The sequence below is a fragment of the Salvelinus sp. IW2-2015 genome, linkage group LG23 (genome assembly GCF_002910315.2).
Source record: "Salvelinus sp. IW2-2015 linkage group LG23, ASM291031v2, whole genome shotgun sequence".
NCBI classification, from domain to species: Eukaryota; Metazoa; Chordata; class Actinopteri; order Salmoniformes; family Salmonidae; genus Salvelinus; species Salvelinus sp. IW2-2015.
In genome coordinates, this window is record NC_036863.1 from 38859038 (window position 1) to 38865835 (window position 6798).

Here is a 6798-nt window from a genome sequence, read left to right on the forward strand (position 1 = left end):
ATATAAACTTCCGACTTCAACTGTACCTTAGTTGAATGCACTGACTAAATATGCTCTTTTCACACCATAGTGCCATCAGACTTCTGATACCAATGCAGGGTGAAAGGGGGGCACAAAATGGTGAACCAGTATAAAAAAACAAATGGTATAGAAAAGTATTTAGTATTTTGAAAATACAAATTACAGCTCTCGATTGTATCTTGTTACAAAATACATTGGAGTGTTGTTCTCCCCTTTGTAATACAAAATACTCAGAAGTAATTTAAATACATTTTTCAAATACATGTAACAGAAATACTGCCCAACTCTGACTACAAGTTATACATAGTACATGTTGTGATCATCTAATCAAATGTATTTATAAAGCCCTTTTTACATCAGCAGATGTCACAAAGTGCTGATGGCGAAGTCGAAGTAATTGTACAATAAATACGGATATATTCTGCTGTGCGGTATAGCTACAATATTGTCATATCACTGCAAATCTATGGAGCCCCTGAGTTCAGTGTTCACAACACTACATAAATGAATGACTCCGTAGCAGTTTCAGCAGCAACGGATGTGGCAGTTGTTTACAGTTCAATATCCTGTGGTAGATCAGAGCCACGGCCTCCACACAGATTGGCTGGCTGAGAGGTTCTGAGATTGGGCTTCTTTGGCAGCGTGTCTGTGGTGCTGCTGGGGAGCGTTGGGATCTCCATGTCGGAGCGGAGCTCTGTGAGGATGATTTATCCTGACTGCACAAAGCTGCTGTCTGTAGGAGGATTCCTGTATCTTCATAATGGGTAAGGACTGGTGGCGTGTTGTGCTGGGCAGCGAGTTGAGCTTATGCCGCGACCTCGATGCTCCTCACCTTCAGCTTTCTTCCTGTCCCCATCACCAGTGTTCTGGAGAAAGAGAACGGTGTGTTCCAGGATCTCAGTATTCTCCACTCAACGCTGAGTCACAGCTTGTTGAAGAGAGAGAGAGAAAGGGCAGGTTAATGCACAGTCATGTTACACTTCAGAGGAGCTGACACCTGCACACTGTAAACCAATGTGACATTACTACTCAAAACTTGAGGAAACCTGATGTACTTAATATATTTGAGTACAGTTACTTAAAGTGATTTTGTAGTCATGACTCAAAAATGATAGTCACTGTGACCCTGTAAGGCAAGTGTCAAACTCATTCCAGGGAGGGCCGAGTGTCTGTGGGTTTTCGCTCCTCCCTTGTACTGGTTGATGAATTAAGGTCACTAATAAGTAAGGAACTCCACTCACTTGGTTGTGTACTTGAAAGGAAAAAACAAAAAAACAGCAAACACTAGGCCCTCCAATGGAATAAGTTTGACACCCTGGCAGATTTGAGTTGTATCAGCTTGAACACTTTGAATAACACCCCCTTAGTGGGCCAGGCCTCCAATGTAATTTCCCCAGTGTGCCTTGCCTTTGAGTGAATTGTAGAGATACCACCCATGACTGCATTTGTTAATGACAGAGACATGGTTGTTAAATTCATWAAAAAATGTCAGTCCTGTGGCATTCATCAAGTGAGTTCCTAGATGAATATTATCATTTATAATAAAATTCTTTGAGAATACATTACATATCACATAAGGCCTTATTTTGAGGCCTAGCTTTACCCTAATTCCATGGCCTGAAACACATGGTTTACAGGCCACATCAGGCCTGCAAGTAGGGTAGCAAAATTCCCAGTTAAAAAACAAAACTCTGGTTGGAGGATTTCCAGAAATATTCCAATTGGGATTTCTGGAAAACCTGGGAAATGTACCAGAATTTTGCAACCCGTAAGTCACATTATGGCTGCAAAGTGATTCCTATTGGAATCCAGCCAGAGTTAGGATATTCAACAGTTGGAATTTTTATTCACCAGCAATCTGCATTCAAAATGGAGATCATTGGTGGAAGGACAGACCATGTTAGACCGGTGAGAGGTCAGACCATTGCCTCTAGTAAACCAGGGTTAGGAACAGTGTGGGGAGACTACCTAACCCAATTAAACTGGAACAACCATTTCAGTAACCGGTGAAWTTTTTTTTTGCTAAATGATTAGATTAGTTTAGAAAAATGTATGTTATTTATCTTTGTGTAGCATATCAATCACTCATTGTACATGCAAAAACAGATATTAAAACACTTTTTAAAATCTACCCGCAGTAGAGCATGCTGAGTAAAGTGCATTTGTTATCATAACTTTAAAAAAAATGKAGTCTCATTTAGTTTTGAGTCAGTACCACAAAAGTAATCATTACTTTTCATTGACTGAGTTCAACTTACTATAAGTATTGGAGTTAAAAATGCCTTGGGTTTACAGTGATATAAGYTGCATTTAGAGCAGTCAAGTGAACTTCATACCTGATGTTGTGGCCCCTGCAGCAACATTGTTCTCAGCCTCTCCAGACTGGTTCATTCTCTCTCTCTGATGTCTCTCCACCTGAGGCTTCAGGAGTTACAAGTGATAGATTAAAGGAAATCATGAGTGGGAGTTCAGATCAATGTCTCTGGTAAACCACGCAGCATAGTTAGAACAGCTCTTAATAACCCTTTTAGTCACATGTATCGTCATGATATTTTTTATAAATGATTTCATCATAATTCAATTGAATTCAACAAACTAAGAATTTTGTAAACATCAAATGAATTTACACTAACGTGAAATGTATGGTTAAGGCTGTTCATCAAATGAAATGATATCTTGCAGACACCGAATACAATCACTTGAAATTATGTATTACCTTCTCGTCCATTTTCACGTTCTCTGTTCCCCCAAATAGTTTAGTATTTGTATTAATCCACACGTTTCTGCTGTGCGTAAAAAGCCTACACGGAGGAAACTCAGAGATAGTCCAGATGTAAATAATAATCAGGAAGAACCGTGTTGTTTCTCTACTATCTTGTCACTGAGGAAGGATATTTTCTCGATTGGACAATTTTGTCTCTCCACGACTTTTAAATCCGTAGGTGGTAGACTTGACTTTGGACTCCTCCCATCCCCACCGGGTAGCCAATCCGCACCACATGCCACACGCGTCTAGTAGGCAACGGCTGAAAAACGTGATACATGATTCAGAAGATTCAGATCCCTGATAAATAAAATACATCTATATTTTACAAAATTATCCAATTAAATATATGCAGTTAATGTATTGGTTTGGTAAGGGTCACAATCATAGGATGGATATAAAAAGGATAATGAAAGCTGTTGGTTGAATMATTTAGCCACATAGATAATTTATTTTTTAAAGAGGTTTCTTAAACTGTATGATCATGTGCTTAGGCACAAGCCATCACAGCCAYAATAACACCCGTGGGCACGTGTATGAAAGCTCTAACAAATGGCACGGGTATTGTAATTACAAGAGAGGTGCTGGCAAGAGTCGACCCGGATTTACATATGAATAAAGTGACACCTCCACCTCTCAAACAGACAGGCACACTTTCAGCCCCGATGGTTTTGCGCATTCCAATTGTCACAACACTTTATGCACAGACCCAACAAGCTTTTCTGACTAATTTATACAAACAAGCTGAGGATATTGCCTTCGCATACATAACTACCTATGTGATGAATAACTGTATTCGGAAGTAATTATATTTGACCTTGTGTTCATTTACATTTAGAGGGAAACGTGTGCTGTGGGAACCATCGCACCTCCAGTGGCGACACATCTTCGCTAAATGATGTACAAATTCTAACAGGTAATAAACAATACATGCATTGTCAATCCTAAACCTTTCCCAAGGGAAAGGGCTGAACGAAAATTTCCCAGACTGTCAAGTCAGGGAAGAGCAAAGTGAATTTGGTCAACGTACTRAAGGCCTAACATAGCAATTGAATGCATTGAACCACCATAGGAAGTGTTTTTGGGACCAATTCCATAGTGGCCAATCCCTACAATGCACAAAACATTCAGTGAACGCTGTGAAGGGTAACATGCTTGATAATCTGGAACAAAAAGATAAGTTAAAGAGTTAGCCTATAATATTGAGGAATAACCGATTATTGCAAATTTTCACAGAAATCGAATGTTGTGCATAGGATCACCATTGATTTATCTCAAGTGTTCACACTGCGTGTCGCTAATGTAGCTATTCAGACTAGCCTACAGTAATAGGTGTAGCCGCGGGTATATTTGAGAAAAGTCTGGCAAGTGTAAAAACACTCTGTAGCTTGTGGATGAAAGGGACCTCATGGCGTTGAGGCACGCGCTGTCATAGCCACACCAAACCTGGCACTTGTGCGTGAAAGACAAATGGCATGTGTATGCCTATTACCGAAGAGCTGTTGGTGAAAGTTGACAAGTGAGGTGTTTGGCGAGAGTCGACGACCATTCAGTCTCCACCGCACACGCAGCACAGCCACAAATGGTGTTGCGCATTCTAATTGGCACAACTTTTTACGCACAGACTCGACAGTTTATGGTTTTCGATTTTGATCAATTCAGACAGGATGCTGTGGGAACCATCGCACCTCAGTAAGTGGCGACACTTGTCTTTTAAATTATGTAGCCTACAAAATCTAACAGGTAGGCTCATAAACAAATGTGTAAATCCTTGTCTTTCCCAAGGGAAAGGGGCTAAGGGAAATTTCCCGGTCTGTCACGTCGGGGAACAGCAACGTGGATTTGGCCAATTGTCCATAAAAAGTATGGGCCATTCTCATTGCATTGTACCACATGTTGTAATCAGTATAAGTACTGATACATTCCATAACCTAAATTGCGCAAATGCTAACATATGGTTAAAATATCATATTTGTTAGCCATTTAGTAATTTAACAGTATTGTAGAAATATAATTTGTGTGCGCATTATTCAGATAAGTTGTTACACTAAAAAAAAGTAAGGAACGAATTCATGAACATCCAAGAAAAATACTTACGATATTTTATCAGCATTTAGGTTTCTCTCGTGTAGTTTACACTGCCCTGTCCTTCTTTGGCCAAATAGCCTTCAGATCAAAGGGATATCATGTCTCTCAGACACGCGCTACCATAACCACAACAACTCAGGCACACAACCCAGAAGTTGTGTGTGAAACACAACATCAACTTTTGAGTTTGAGTTTGAATGAAATGTGACCCTCAGACCTAAGACTGACATACTAGGCAGAACGGACAGAAAGATAATGTCGTTTTGCGCAAAACTCAATATGTTATTCCAGCTATATGCTGAATGGATGTTCATTGAAAGGATTGTGTGATTTTTGTCAAGGCATTTGATTCAAGGCTCAATATTGGAGTCGATGTTTGGGAACAAACACACCGTTACAGGCTATTAAACTCCTAAATGTATACATTCTAACAGATAATAAACCACAACTCCTGCATTATCTCATGAGAGAGAGATTGGTGACATTTTCCTAGTGAGTCACTTCAAGCATGGATGGTCATTTAGTGCGAAATGTTCCCAGCTTCGACAACGCATCGACACAAACAATTAACATGATGTAACAGAATRTCACCAATAAGGTATTTGACATTGCATCTTAGAACTTGACCTATCCTCTCTGGTCAGATTTGATGATCATTTCCTTTTAATCATTTTGATTCATTTAATTAATGCATTTTTTACATGTACTGTTCTGTCAAAGTTATTGTGTTATACTTTTGTTTATAGCCTTTGCCCAGAATATACAATATGCCCGTGGCAAAGTTGCACCTCTGTCCAGACTTCCCACTTACGTATTTCGCATTTGTCCATTCACTGCTGCTTTTACGCGCGGCCATGCACCTCCAAAGACCACATTCTCGCTCCAATTTCTCACTGCAATTTCTCTCTTTCTCCCTCTCTCACTCCCCATGCATAGGTTACAAGCTGCATTGCAATGGCCTATTTTTACGCATGGCCTTACCATAATAGATAAAACCGCAATCCTCGATTCGCGTGCATGTCAAATTTGGATTTCGTCTCAATTTCCCACGGCTCATTTGTGTATTTCGTGTTGATTAATAGCGCAATCTAACTTGCCCATGTGGAGCATATGGTAGGCTACTGCACGCTCACACAAGGTGCGACTGTCATGCATGCGTAAATTGTCACTTACATGGAATGTATACATCATAAAGACGAGTGTGTTCGAGTTGGTGTGATTGTGTTCATTCTGACACTTTTTCAGCAACAGTAGTTTTCTGTTCCCACGAGAAAACCAACGTTCCCAAGGCACACTTCTCTAAAAGGCCAATTTGGCGCATACATATGAAGTACTGTTATGGATAGTCAAAAGGCCTCCTTAGATGCATTGAGTCTGAAGACATACCCACCAAGCTCCAAAGACACATTTCGTACCAAATTGGTCCAATATTTACATAAAGCAATAACTGCTTTACTGGTCAATTGCGCCAATAATGGTATAAACGCATTCATTTCTATGCCAAATTAAGGTCAGAGAAGGCTAAGCCTGGCATTTACAACTCATTACGTTAATACTGTAAGCATATGGCTGAAAAATAATGCACAGAATCACACAGCCTACTCTTTGTCAGTCATAGCTACATGTTAGGATTAAGATAAATTGCTATATTATGGACTTTACGTTCATTCTAAATGTTTATGCTATATTGTAAATAACATATTCTAGATCATTCCAAAGATGCACATTGATTTACTGAAATGAAGCTACTGTATCTTTGAACTAATACTCCATTTTGTGAGTATCAAGAAGGCATGCAACGAAATGAGAACGGTCGAGAACGTCATTGTCACCTTTCAACCAATGACAGTCGGTCTGCTTGACCTTATAAGTAGCTTTGCGGCCTCATTTAAAAATGAACCAGCTTTGTTGGTTAGTGTGGAGAC

At 39.7% G+C, this 6798-nt stretch overlaps 1 long non-coding RNA gene across 1 annotated transcript; it reads right to left on the reverse strand.

The window, feature by feature from the left end:
* Window positions 1-639: 639 nt before the first annotated feature.
* On the reverse strand, window positions 640-2924 carry LOC111951124 (uncharacterized). Its single transcript, XR_002875563.2, has 3 exons — window positions 2738-2924; window positions 2358-2442; window positions 640-949 (listed from the first exon to the last, which is right to left on the reverse strand). It is a non-coding gene; the product is annotated as an uncharacterized lncRNA (long non-coding RNA).
* Window positions 2925-6798: the final 3874 nt, after the last annotated feature.